The 15,199-nt window shown below is 39.7% G+C and overlaps 1 protein-coding gene across 9 annotated transcripts in view; it reads right to left on the bottom strand.

Moving 5' to 3' along the window:
- Positions 1-15,199, bottom strand: part of LOC122869088 (RNA binding protein fox-1 homolog 3-like) — a 487,998-nt gene that overhangs the window by 350,233 nt on the left and 122,566 nt on the right. The window contains exon 2 of one of the 9 annotated variants that reach the window (XM_044181676.1): positions 4,345-4,411. The exons of the other annotated variants lie outside the window; for them this stretch is intronic. The gene's annotated coding sequence lies outside the window, so the exon portion shown is untranslated. The remainder of the gene's footprint in view (positions 1-4,344; positions 4,412-15,199) is intronic. 9 annotated transcript variants of the gene reach the window in all.

Raw genomic sequence — 15,199 nt, forward strand, 5'->3', positions numbered from 1 at the left:
ATTTCTGCTGCTATGGGTCTCTCACATCAAAACAATAACAAAAGATGTAGTTTGATAACGTCCTGAAGTAGCGTGGGCTCATGGGAGTTGTTGTCTTCATTGTTAAATCACCATTGTCGATGAAGGTCTATCTGACGTGACTCAGGCAGAAATCCTGTTCACGGACGAGGTAACGTATTAAAGTTTTATTCACGTTACGTTTAGTCGCGTTCACCGTGTTTCCCGGACGTTATAGCAATAGAGGGGTTAAAGGGGATATGACGCCACTGACAGGCGACCAAATGAAACGCACAATGAAACATTAATATTTACTTAGCACAAAGTAGTACAATAAAAAATGATTTAAAGACGGTGCGTGTGATCAAAGTACTCTGGGTCAAACAATATCAACTTTATATCATCAAAGTTTGACTGTCCTCTTTTGAAAAATTGTCTCACTTTACAATATGTGTTTTGGAAAAGTGTAATCTGTTTTGCACACTTTGGTTGACACTTTTCAGTACTAGGCTATGAGGAAATAACATTATCGGTCTATAAAATACAAGTATAAGATTTTCCCCCACAAAACAAGTATATTGGTGCATCACAACTGTCAAAGAATATGCCAAAATGTGATTGTACGCTTTCATCGATTAGTCCTCAGCTGAAATATATGAAACAACCACAGGCAGTTGCATTCATGTAAGTGCAGCTCCTCATCTGTTGTTTCCTCTTGTCCTTTTATTCAGAAAGAGAAGCATTGTTGATCTTTTTTTGACATGCTTGTTTACGTGTTTATAGTTCACAATGAAAGCAGCAAATAGCTGCCTTCCTGACAGCATGTGAAAAATGAACTCCGACACTCACAATGAGAAAGAGTCTCACCGACAGAAACAGCTGCTACGACAAGAGCCTTGGTTTGTTACGACATCTCATAAATTTTCTTCAGGGAAAAGGTTTTAGGTTGGATTAGAGGTTTTTTTAAACAGCACAGTGGGTCAGTGGTTAGCAATGTGGCCCCACAGCAAGAAGGTCCTGAGTTTGAACCTGATCTGTCCAGAGTAGACCCCTCAACCACTGCATGCTGGGATGGGCTCTAGTCCACCACAGCGCTGAGCAGGATAAGGTTTTAGAGTTTTCTAACAATATTTGTGTATAACTAAATTCAGTTTTTCATACTTTTGGTCACATCAAAGCCCAAATTAAGTCATATAAATACAAAAGAATTGGATTGGATTGGATGGCAGGGTGGGGATTCTGCTTTTATATTTAAGTATCATGGTTCATTCATGGATGACATTTGAGTCCAATTTCCAAGATTTTTAAGTTATGAAAAAAATTCAGATTTGAAAGGGTTGTGTGAAGTATTTGTCAGTTATTTGGAAGAGAACGGCAGCTCACAGAGATAATTTGGAGGTACGGTGGTGCACAGTTTAGATAAAGTAAAACATTATGAATCTCTTTTTGAGTAACTTCAGACTTTTGCACAGTCTCCATTATAAAGCTGTCATTCATTTAATGGCAACAACTGCAAAAATAAAAGCTTCACATTCATTTTTGATGTATCGAAATACTTTTAGCAAAATAATATTATCTCAGTGCAACAGAGGAGCCACGGATACATCATATTGTTTAGTTTTGAAGTGGCTTACTATCACAATTCAGTGCCTTCAACGGGGGCCAACCTAAAGCATTAATTATTAATTTTATAAAATAGGTTTGAAGGAGTGATGGCTGTGTGACAGGTCCAAGTAAAAGTGCCATATTTTGACGAGTTCATTGCGTAGTATGCTTTTGGACAGATCCAGTTAACTGCTAAAATACATCTGGGTCGATCTCCAGATAACAGTGTGCATCAGGTAATGTAAATCAGCTCAGAAGTTTCACAGTCCGATTCATTTGCTCTTGTTCTGTTCAGAAAACTTCAGATAAAGTGACTGAAGCACAATGACTAAGTTCCACTGTTGAGTCTGAGGTACATTCAAGGCAACGAGATATTACATAAGCTTGAACTCGCTGACATCTCACATTCTCAACACTTAATCTAGTACAGACTGTCTCTTCTACCCACAGGCAGCTTTCATATTGTACATGTAATCTTTGTTGTTGTCTTCTACAGCATTTGTAGAACTTTTTTTCCCTATATTTTCAGTGAAGTCACTAGTAAACAGTGAGGTTTTGATAGGAAAACACTACAGTATGTACAGTAATTGTGCTCCCTGAGTAATGACAGATTAGATTATTTTTTTTAGGTCAAAAGGTGTTTAAGCATTGAGGCTAAAACTAGGATAAAGTTTGTCCAAATTAATGTTAATCCATTTAAAGTTTTTTGTGTATCTTGGGTGTCTTGGTTACATATATCTGTAATTTAAACAGCATTTAAATGACTATCGCATGGACCAATACAAAGTAATTAAATGTAGAAATATCTGTTGAAACAACAGTTCTTTGTACTGATCTGACTAATTTTCATGAGGTGTCTACTTTGCAGCCTCAATTTAGACTTAGAGTATTTAGAGTTTGCGCAAGTGTGTACAAAGTCAAAGTCAAGGATGAAAACAGATGTGGATTGCTCTAGGCAAGATGACTGAAAATCATATCTCAAGATGGAGTATAATTCCATTCTATGTAACGTACAGAGACAGCATACAAGTTTTTCTTTGCATCATTTGCACTTCATCATTGGAAAGTAGTTCCACTAGACTCATCTCTAATAGTCCACTACTACTTTTATGTATAACTAAATTGTTTTACCAATTACGTTGTGGTGACGTAAAACTAATCACTGCCTGGATTATGTTCAGTTTTTGAGTGGATGAAGTGCTACATTTATGTACCGCACCAGAGGTACTTCCATCCACCCCGACCACCGGAGGCAGGCGTACAAAGTGCAGGACACCAGAGTCTGGGGTTCGCATCCTGACTCCCGCCTGTGGTTAGATTTAGGCAACAAAAGCACTTTGGTTAAGGTTAGGGAAAGAGTGTGGTTTCAGTTAAATGTTAATAAATACATTGCATCTCAAGCCACTGTGGACATTTTCTGTATCAAACCAAGATCTGATATTTTTTCTGGAAACAAATGAAACACATTGTCAATGAACATTTTACGCTACGATACGTTCAGGATCAACATTTTTGTGACTTGCCAGATGTGTTAATTAACAACATTTCCTCATTATGTTGATAGAAAACGTAATCCGGACGGCATTATGTTTCCCTCAAAATGTATTTATTTATATTTTTGTATATAAACGTGATTTCTAGGAGACAGGGTTGACTGGTCACATCCATTCAACATCACAGGTTGTATACACATAAAGCATCCTTAACAGTCAAAAGCCAGTTTCAGGCTTTGTGTTAATGCCAAAATTCTTCCTATTTAAGCGTAAATACAGTGGGTAAAAACAGCCACTGACTTATAATAATATAATACCATAAACTGAAAAATGTGACAACACAAGCCTTAATGGTACTGGACCCCAGTAAGTATTTTTATTCAGGAGTGGAGTATTTTTATTCAGAATATTTGCCAACAAAGCTCGGAGAAGAAACATATTGACTCGACGGGAGACCTGAATCTTCTCTGCCAGACACTGCAGAGTTGCTATTAGAAAAGTCTTGCTTGGAAGACTAAACTCATAAGAACCGTTTCATAATTCCTTTAGAAACTCAACATAAAGCTAAAGGAGCTTTTTGTGCTTCATTGATCTTGTTGACAACAGCAACAACAACAACAACAGGATGCTATCAGAGGCCTGTACTACAAAGCAGGATTTGGGGTTAGCAGGTAACTTCAGGCTTACATCGCCATGGTAACTTATGCTGCACACCTAACCTGCTCCAGAGCAGGTTATGTTCAAGATAACAGATCAATGTGTATAAACCGCCTACTGACCAATCAGTTCACTTGGAAAATGGCATCACCATTGGTAGAAGATCCATGGATGTATTTATAAGACCTAAATTCTAATAACACATCCATGAGAGGATCCCATAGAGCTCGATGCGCAGATCGTGAGAGGGTCTCTTAGGAGGGCAAGAGTGTTCAGAGACCGGCAAAGCCCTTTGGCTTTCCCTGATGATTTGTTATATGAGAGATATAGAGTCTCGTCTCGACTGTGTCAGCTTGTTGAGTCGTATATTGTAAGTGCGACACGTCGGAGTCGTGCATTTGCAGTCCCGCAGACTGTACGCATCACCTTGCGTTACTTTGCTACGGGTACTTTTATGTACATGCTGTGGGTGATGCGGAGAACCTGAGCATTGTGCTTTTGTATACCGATATCATCCAACAACAGAGACTGACTGAAGCACTAAAGCCTTGTACTTGTTGTACTTATAAGATATGAAAGTAAGCCTACTTACCGCTTCTATGTTTTTATATTTATTTCTTATTTGCTCCCAAGTCCGTTTCACACCGCCAGGGTTGCAGCTGAAAGAATAAGGCTAAAATGATCATACACGCCATAAGAATACATCTCAGCAACACATTAATTTAATGGAATACACAAATGTAATTCTAGTCAGATCTACTCATGCCATCATGATGGGGCAGTGATATTATAAGCCTATTAACTTAAGCATTCACACAGTCTGTGATTTTTTGCCAGCTGTCCTTCCTGCATTTGGCAGCTGCAACTGTGTTGCTTTTAGCCTGGATAATGTGTTTAATTTCTTCATATTTTTCTAATATTATAGTTTGCTCTTAGTTTATAAAGTATGCCACTCTGCTGCCAATAGACTTGTCCATATTTGCGATTGGTCATATGCTGCAAACACTGCCCCTTTTATGTGAACGTGCTCATGGCTAGATTGGGAAAACCTGGGTTGACTTACTGACTTGCGGTTGTTAGGGTTAGTGAAGCTAGATAACAAAAAGATATCCTGGGTATGTTGAACGTGCTTTGTTGTACAGGCCTCTGGAGTTCTGAGGTAAGGTTAATGTTGTGAGGAGAGGACTCCCACCTGGTGGAGGACAGTGGCAGAAGCACTGGTGTAAAATACAAGTTTGTAAGAAGAACCGACACCTGTGCTGTCCTAACAAAGGCACGGGTCACCCCAGTGCACCCATTAAACAACATCTGAGACAGTAAAGCAGAATGCCAAGCCTGAACACACACATTCAAACTAATTTTACATTACACACCCGAACAAACACTATCAAATCTTGAATACAGTGTGTGAGCACTCTCCTTCTCTTCTCACAACAATCTGAATTCTGCTGTAGACTCTTAATGCATCCGTTGGGGTAATAACACTGAAATGACTTATTCCACTGACTGTATTCAAGGCACTGACTCAAATAAACACACTTGATACTCAAGTATGGATCATTTCTTCTGTAGAAAGTAGTACCAATGAAAACAGTGAGGTCTGTAGTTTGAGCAACTGGGACATTGTTTTTAGAAGGAGACATTGTTGTTGAATATTTTTAAATGTCATTATTTAATGATTTGAGGTCCACACTCACTAAACAGATCTAAAGATTCCAAATACCTTAAACTTAAACTCAGTCATCATAATTGTAGAACCACAGACAAAGTGCTCATTCATCTAGCGAAGCAAACCATCAAATTGAATCTAAACTCAATTGCAGACCAACAAGATGATGCTGCATAATCCTAGCCTGACAATCAGACTGAATTGCCATTTTGTTCCACTTCATTATTCAGCCTGACATTATGTTCATGCTGGCCGTTGTCTGTTTGGGAGGGGTTGTTATTTTGCCCTAACCAGTAGCGCGTGATGTATCCGTCCTGTCAACGTCATTTTTGGTAGAAAAGTAGCTGTAATAGCAGGAAGGGTTTACATTTTTAAATAAATATGCAAATGTAAGTGTTGTTTTTTCTGATAAGTCAACTTAAATAACTGCACAGTTGTGTCAATCTCATGTATGCTTTTTGCCATTTTCTTGGCATTATTTTCATTGCCATATTTGTTGTTCTGGCCCTTCTTAATCCTGCCTACCAGTCCTGAAACACCAGACCCATTTGAATCGCTGATGAAAATTGAAGATGAGGGAAGTGATGAAGAAGTCTGGAACCAGTATAGTATAAAATTGAATAAAGTCAACTCTAAAAGGGTATACTTTATACCCATAAGTTACTGGACACACCGCGCTAGAGACAATTAGATTATAATCAGTCAGAAGTTGGGATTTGAAAACATAAAATTCCATTCACCTCCATTGTATTGGGTTATAAATGGGTAGTTCAAATGCGTTGTTTTAGAGTTGTTTTGATAACAGGAATCCAAATCCATTATCAGCTGGTCCATGAAGGGAAAATGTTCATGCTATTAATTGCAACCCAATAGATGTTCTTACAGTTTGCAGTGTAAAAAAGAGCAAACACACCTGCTCCTTTAACAAGCCTTTCTGATAAGGTTGAAGCGTCTGTGTTTATGCAGTGGGAGAAATATTATGAATAATTGGGGAGTTGAGGTGCTGAATTCCTCCAGCATTAATCGAGCCTCTGAAATCTCTGATATTAGCTTCGCATGAATCATTGTTAATTCCCATGAATCCATTACTGTTCCATGTGCAACTAAAAATAGAGTCCTGATAAATCAATGGGGACACTCGAGAGTGAAGACGGGGGTTGGTGCTGCTTGCTTCTGAAGCTTCCTTTTTTCTGTACAGCACAATGCCCTTGCCTCTCATCAATAATTATTCTCCATAATTCACTCATAGATTTCTGTGTTACAACCGATGGGGGAGGTACAACAGACCTTGAACAGTTTCAGCACAATCCCTCCTAAATGAATGTGCATTCCTCACACTTGGACTTTGTCAAGACCCTTTGATAGTGCACTATCCTTGACTTGAAGATTTCTGTAATGACAACGACCTATTCCTTGTTTATGCCAACAATGATAGGAGATTTTTGAAAGGAAGCTTAATCCATTTGAAATGGCATGGGGATCTTCTCTACCGATTGCATTGGTCACAGCTCAGCAAGCGTGTTGCCTTGTGTGGAGACAGTGACCCCCCAAACCTGCCCTCTTCTCTGTTGCACTGAAAGCCTTTGCAGACGATGAGCATTGCATGGCCTCACTCATGCAAGGGCAGACAGGTTCATCTGCACACAATCACAACTGACGGCCACATCCCATTCCAATTGCATTGGGGGGGGGGGTATTACTGTGGCTGAGGCAAATTTAGCTGAAATGGAAGGGGAGATGGAAAAGGCTCACCTCTTACACTAATCTGGGCAAACAACACAGTGCCAGCTCCAATGAACATCCCCACCGAAAAATGGTTTCTAGATGACAGAGCCGCCCTGCCTGTCTCTGACAGAAAACAGTGAATTAATTAAGATAATAAATTGCACATGTCATATTTGTAATCTTTTCAATCTTTACTTAATGAGGTGGAACACGTGCTGTGTTTCTGAGTAAAAGTTGTCCTGGGTAAAGATGATACACCTTAAAAAAAGAAATGCTCAACATTATAAACTGAGTGATACTCAATGCTGACTGATATTTAATATATGTCATGTATACATTTATGCTTCCCAGTCCTGTGTGGATTCACAGACAGACATGAATGCAAATGAGGCTGAGATGGAACGAGAGCAAGAGACAGAGCCAGAGACTCAGAAGTCTGCATATCTGATAGCAAAGCGCCCTGATTAGAATTTTGTCATGCCACAATTTACAAATTAAAATGAATTAGATCTTCCATGCCCTGACCTCCATTAAAAACACTTCATTGTTGATGGGCCATGATAGCATCTGCTATTGATTGGAGGAGCATCAGTATGGCCAATCCTGTCTCTTTACGACGAGGTCATCCAAAGCAATTTAGGCATATTGAGAGATTGATCAGGGCTACGGAACTGCCACTTGGGCCCACTCAAGGCAAAAAAAGTGAGGTGTGATGCAACTACTCCCTGCTGGGGGGGGGGCATCTCAAATCTAAATGCTAATGGTTTCTTTAAGAGCCTGGCTGCCCTTTAAACACTACAGTCAGACATGAAGGATGGCTCTCAGTGTTCCGACTGTCTTGTTTTGACCCCTCCCCAGTCTCCTCCAACACCACCAACATCTCTGGATTCAACAGGGAAAATCACTGTGTACCTGCAGCAGTTATACTATAGGTTCTGTTTGATGTGTTACTAACCTACTTGGTGGCAGACTGATGGTTAATTGCACCTCAACCATAGTGGACCATGACAGAAAATCACTCTTAGCTCCAGCTTCTGGTTTATACAGTTATTCACTTTAATAACTTTTTTATTTGTGCTTAAAAACTAATTCTAAATACTTTGTGGCATTTTTGTTACATTGAGAATGTATTCTTTTCAAAGCTCTGAAATGCCAAAAATATTGAGCAGAGCTGAATTTAAAATTTTAAATGTGACTATTAAAATTAAAAGTGTCTTCAAAAAAGATTTAACCTTTTCACAAATTCTTTTACATTCACCAAAAAATGTATTTGATTACATTTTATCGTGAGGAGTTTTCTGGTGGCGGGTTTAGTGTGAGAGTTTTTTGGTCTGTGCAATGTCTTCATCGGATGCAACACTAAAAATAGACTTTTCATAGTCAATTACACAAACTTGAATCAAATGACTTCCATAAGTGACACAGCTATGTTCACCGTTTTGCTTTGACACCAAGTAAAATGCACATTACATGCTAAAATCCTGTTTAGATGTATTGAAGAGACGTTGCATGAGACGTAATGAATACTGTAAACTTTTAAACTTTTGCACATTGCACAAACTGTCATTAATATTCTTTAATATATTATTGTCAGTTTAATGTTTTACATTTGTGATTCTTGACCTGCAGTACTTGCTTTATCTTTCTTAATATTTCTACTATGTTTATTGTTTTGCACCAAAATACCAAATCAGATTTCTTCTATGTGTAAACCTACTTGGCAATAAAGCTGATTCTGATGAATATCTCTCAAAAAGTTGCAGCATTTTATAGCCACTGAATATTGGCCACATCCAAATGGTTTGTTTACTGTAGGAAACTGAAAGGCTTGAGCTTTATTTGACCAAACACTTCACTAAAGGCTAACCATGTCCAGATCTTTGGAGGATTATAATTGTACTTTAAATATGATCATCAATCACAAATGAAACGTGTCAGACAGGGCCTTAAAGGATATGAAGCAAAATGGTACCTGTGCAACCTTGGCCTTTGAAGCGTAGCAAAGGTTATATGCCTTTTATTGAACACTATTGAGGACATGCATGAGCAACAATAGGAATTGTTCAGGTACAATAAATATGTGGATTCAGCAATTTTTTGCAAGAAGTACAATTCTATATATATATGGTGGTAAAATATGTCATTTAAAAAGAAATTACATTTTAAGAGAAGGAAATGATTAGAAAATCCTTTTACCAGTAGACATGAGCTTCATCTGAAGATCATCTGCAGTTTTTTGCTGTATATCATGTTTACAGTACTATTTTTCTTATTGGGTTGTAGGGACAATTGTATTTTCTATTCACTTAGACAGGTTTTGGATTATGATTTTATACTCAGTAGCAGATGACTAAACTGCTGCAACTAGCAGTGATGTATTTGGTGTCTACAACGTTATACTACTACTACTTCTTTACTTTTACAGAAATCTTGTAGGAGGGAAGTGGTTTAGTCAACTATTTAAGGGCAAACGTGCTCCTAGTGGTCAGAGGAGGATAATATTAAAAGTTGTGGAAGCATGGACAGCCAGAGAGAGTTTTTGTATGTCATGAGGGACCATGAAAATCTGACCAACGAACCTACAATTTACACAAAATTGACAATTTGCAGAGATCATCTCACATTTGTGATCTCACTTTCTCTTTTAACCTCTATCTTAACCAGCATTATACCTATGCAGTACCTGTACATCAAAGGCACACTGTGCTACTGTATCATATGTCTATTGTGCCTGAATTCACAACATTGTGGGCTTCACCATGGTAACAGAGATCAGAAGGCAGAGGTCAAGCAAAGCGTTGGTAGAGGTGGCGCTCAGCAAGGGCAGGTGGGGGCGGAAAAACCTCCACATGGGCCTTTTTCCATACACTGAGCACGCTCATCATCTCCTGTCCTCCAGCAGCTCCCTGCAAGGTTAGTGAGAGTCAATAAGCCTTCCGCAAAGGTTAAGGAGACCTATAAGAAAGGTATTATGCAAACAGTGATCTCTCTGGATCCAGCAGAACCACAAATAGAGTGGCATAACCATCTTTGTTCATTTTCCATCTGAAAGTGAATCCCAGAAAGGTGCTCCGTTTTCCTGCATGACTGGCTTATGAATTCAAAATGAGCCATCTATACACTTCGACACAGAGTACTTTGTGAATACAAAAACTGAAAGACAGCATATCAAATGTCATGAACTGGTAGTCTCTTACAAATAACAATCATTATTTGTTAATCCCTCTTCAAGGAAATGTAGATTTTTCTTTAGATTTTGAAATGCAGGGAGCTGATGGATTCCTTTATCATTAACCAGTAACTCATTGGTTACTTTAGCTGGAACGGACAGTTCTGGCTTCAAAACCCATTTTGAAGACTTTAATTTACTGAGCATGAGGAGATGCAGCTGCAGTTCACATCCTAAATTCTCACACTTAAAAGAACCTTGGCTGCTGGGTTTTGTGCACAAACAGAGAGGAGGACAGCTAGGATAGTATCCTCTATCTGAGATTTACTGTCCTACAAATGTCAATTTCAATTAATTAACAAATTTTAAGACTGTAAGTCATATTCATTGCGAAGATGATGATGATTATAAACACTGCTCAAAACCAACAGGAGTCATGCCAAACCCAGACTGACAAAACGTCCATCCCCTGATATCTAGTTAAGCTACAATAGAGAATCACAATCAATGTTCTCGCTTAAAAACATCCAACGAAAGATAATGTCTTTCTATGCTGTTTCTGTCTGACACCAGCTCTGATTGGCTTGCTTACTCTCAGTTAAGGGAATACTGCTTAATTATTTTCTCTCCATTACAGGCTACAGTCCCCTCAAGGTGACAGAAGAGGTTTAAAGGAAGTGTCACAGATTTTAGTAATGGAAGTAAAATTCTGTCCATGTTGCTTGTATAGAAGTCAAGTCCTAGATCCCTGGTTCCCAACTTTATTGGCTTGTGTCCCTTTATAGCCTATATGTCTGTGAGCACTTCTCAGATTGTCTCATTTTAAGGTTTTTAAGTCCAAAACATTGAAAAACTTTCCTGCATTTCAAAAGAAAAGAGAAAAGTCCGAAATAATAAACATAATTTTGTGTAGCATACACTTCTTTACCATCCCGCTAACCATCTTTCAATCCTTTCAATCTTTCGATTTATTTTGTGACCCCTTGGGTGCTCCTGAGCTTCAGGTTGGGAACCATTGTCCTGGAACACACTATGTCCCTTTTAAACATGTAAAAAAACAACAACTTGCAAATGTCAGTTTGCTGAAAATAGATAAATTATGTGTGCAATTGGCTTTAACGACTTCAAATGTCAACTCTACAGAGCAAAGCTCAGTAATTCTATGAAATCTCCAACAACCACGTGGAATACAAAGATCTCTCACAGTTTTTGTACAGATTACACATGTACTTTAGCTGCTGAGACACTGGAGGTAATCCAGGGAAACTTTGTGAGTGGAAAAGCTTTTTTGGTCTCCATATCTCTGTGATGGAATTATGTGTACCGAAATTAGAGTGCAAATTTGAATCAAACCTCTAAGCGAGATCTGTGGGTTCTTGGCAGCGAAGGGGGAACAGGATTCTCGCACATATGCCATGCACATCCGCGAGAAGCTCAGCAGGCTGCCAACACCAAAGTGTTCATCACTCTCCACCCACTCCTTTTCATAATACAGAAAAAAAATCCCCACAGTATCGGAGTGAGGCCGACCAATCAGTGTTGAGGATCAAAAAGCAGACGTTCAAGGAGAATGAAATGCCCCCATTGATTGGCCGCACTGCTTTGGTCCCCTCTGCACAGTCCTCCAATCGATACCCGAGAGATAAGCAGCCATCAGCTACTGATATTGGTGATATACAACCGCCATGGCTGCATGGAGACTGATGACTTCTTGTCGTCTTGGTCAAGACTCACTAGAGCAACTCGGGCCAGCACGCCAAGGGCAGGGCTACCAACCAACCAACACCTCCACCAAGATCCTACTCATCAAAATGTCATCGCACCACCAGCTATTAAACCAAATCACCCATTATTCATGTTAGTTATCTCCTACATCATATGGCCCTCCTCTTTTGATTGGGTGACATCCAACCTGTGCACTGGCTTAATCAGCAGGGGTTAAAGCTTTGCAAGGTGAGAGTAAAGTGTTACACTGCAACAAGGATAAATTACCTGAAAAGGGACCACTGTTATCGTTTGTTTTTCAAAAGACAATGAAATAAATAAATGAAGAAAAAAGGTTCAGAGAAAATGAAATGATGGCGTGGCGGTGTTTTGTGAAATTGTGCTGTCAAACGTTTCTCCTTTCTAATTTCCTGGAGCGCAGATGATGGAGCATGTGTGCTGACAGCTGAATCTGATAGAAAAAAGGCTTCTCCTCTTTTCCCACCTCACGAGCATTTTTAAGCGACATTTATAAATATAATAATAAAACAATTAGTTTGTAGCAAATGACAGTTGATAGATACCACGACCTTGTGTGCACTGTACATTTTTTTTTTTTACTCTGGTCATTTATTAAAGTGTCAAGGCTGACAGACTCAGACATAAATACAAAACACTGTGACTGAGGCATAAAGGAAAGTAACTCAGCCTAATGTTTATTTACCAGGAAAATGTTATTTAAATGGTGCTACACCTACTATGGTGCTACTTTACGGAAACAGGTAGAAGCTCCTAAAGATATTCAAATTAACTTGTAGCCCAAAAATCTATTACATTTCTTATGATGTATTGACTTTGCAGTAACTGTGGAAACTGCTACTCTGTTTAGAAACTTACAAAAAGGTCTCAGAGCAAGCAATCCTCTCTGTGTGTCTGTGCGTGTCTGTACGTTTGATGGGACCATCCCAGCACAACTGTCACTTCGCTCCCCTGTTACAGGTGCTCCACACAGGGGAGCTGGCAGCTCTGACGGACGCCTCCTCCTAGGGATTTATGGGAAATGACAGCTCCCGCTAAATAAAGCCGAAGTGGCCGGGGAAGGGAAGACAACGGAAGTTCCAAACCACGAGCGCACAGGGCTGACACTAGCTGAAATTTATTTTCTCCGCTCTGCCTGACAATTTAGTTGGAAATGTGCTATTCATACTTTTGGGCCTGGAGAGAGAGAGAGAGAGAGAGAGAGAGAGAGAGAGAGAGAGAGAGAGAGAGAGAGAGAGAGAGAGAGAGAGAGAGAGACCCACCCTTAATCTACTTCCTATGTTTGGGGTAATGGTCTACGAGGCCAGCGAAAATCACATTTCTTACATGGCTGACTCTTGATGAATTATTTCACATTTCACTTACTTACCTTTTTAAAAGTTAATCTACATCAATAACGTTAAAGGAAATTTTCACAGCTACAAATGAACAGTTCCCCTTATTCAAACTCGAAAGGTGTGGAGCGTTTGGCTGCTTAAAAAGTCCATTTCAAACTTCATCATTTAACTGTTCGACAGCATATCTGAATGCACACGGACCGGGCCAGCGTTCTGATTTTCTATGTATTTAAATATGGACCATCTTTAATTGAGTAGAAACTGCTGTGGAGAACAGTGCTGAACTAATACTGAGGCTGAAATATCATTACGCTGATGGAAGCTGGGCTCTCTGACTTTTATTGGCAGCTCCCGAGCTAAATGTGTGGTTCAATTCAGAGGCGGCCATAGCTGCGGAGGCAAAATAATCGACTTTGGGACAAAATGGTGTGGAAAATGACGTGTAGGCCCTTGCCTAAAGCCAACCTGGTGCGGGCAGAAATCTATCAGTCAGGTGCACACCAACATTGGCATTTTCACAAATGTGATTTAGTCGACGATACTGGAGAGCTGATGTGCTGGACCAGTGCTTCTGGTGAAAGAAAACTACTATTTCAAGCCATGCAATCTGCTGCTCCTGCTGCTGAAAATGTCTGTGCACTTGGTTCAGTTTGAACTCTGTTATGTTCAGATAAAACAATATTTTACATATGAAACCCTGCAGCGTATCAGAGCATACTTAGGTCAAAGTAACCTGAACTGTGTGAGCATTTGACTCTAAATTTTAAATATCTAACCTCATTCAAGTCATTTCTTTTTCAGCCTGTGGAAAATCATTCCTTTGTTTTGAGATGAACACAAGATTCACTGCTGTTCCACACTACTGTGCAGAGTATTTTTGGCTCAGTGCTGCCAAAGTTTGGACACAGCCATTTATAATTCTCTCACAAGGAAAGCAGCTTGCTTCTTTTTCCAAACAGACTCCATGGGATACAGATTGGTCCATGCTGTCATGTGGTCTGCTTGCAGAATCACATTATTTTTAAGCAGCTCAAGCTTTAGCGAGCACCAAAACCAAAACGGCCTTGACCAGTAAACCAAACATTAATCATCACAATAAGACACAATTAAACAGCAATTATGTAAAAGACCTTTCTGCTTTGGGAGTGTCTCAACTGTTACATCAGCTTCTAAACCTCAGTTTCAGAGTGTGTCTCTCCCAGCAGTGAGCCTGGAGGAGCAACAGTCACACCCACACACTTGTGCACACACACAAATATACTTGCAGAGCCACTGAGCAGATCAAGTGTGCCTGGAGAGCTCTATAGAGAGGCCAGTTTTCCTCATTAGACCGCATGTGCACCACTCTCCAAAAAACCCCTCACTCTAATCACTGTCACCAGACCTCGACTGAAAAACAGATAATTAATGCTGGGCCCTGCCTCAATCGGCTTCCATGCTAAACAGCTCTGTGTACATATGTGTGCGCATGTGTGTGGGTGTCTGCATGTTTGTCTATTTGGAGTCTGTTGATGTAGGAGGCCCCCCGGGGACCGCGGATGCTCAAGCCATCCACATCAATGATTTCTCTCAGGCTCGCATAAGCTAGCAGAAGAACAATTGCACACCAGATAATGCACACATTTGCAGAGAAAAATATCTTACTGTACCACAAAAGCTGTCTGCTGCTCCTACTTCACGGCATCTCCATCTTTAGTCACTGGTTTTGTAACGTCTCGCCCCTTTTGCTCCCGGACTGCCCTTTTATTTCCCCTTCACCCATTTATTAAATGGAATGGACTTCTTAATCGTGTGCTTTGCAGAG

The sequence above is a fragment of the Siniperca chuatsi genome, linkage group LG21, assembly GCF_020085105.1.
Source record: "Siniperca chuatsi isolate FFG_IHB_CAS linkage group LG21, ASM2008510v1, whole genome shotgun sequence".
Classification (NCBI taxonomy): domain Eukaryota; kingdom Metazoa; phylum Chordata; class Actinopteri; order Centrarchiformes; family Sinipercidae; genus Siniperca; species Siniperca chuatsi.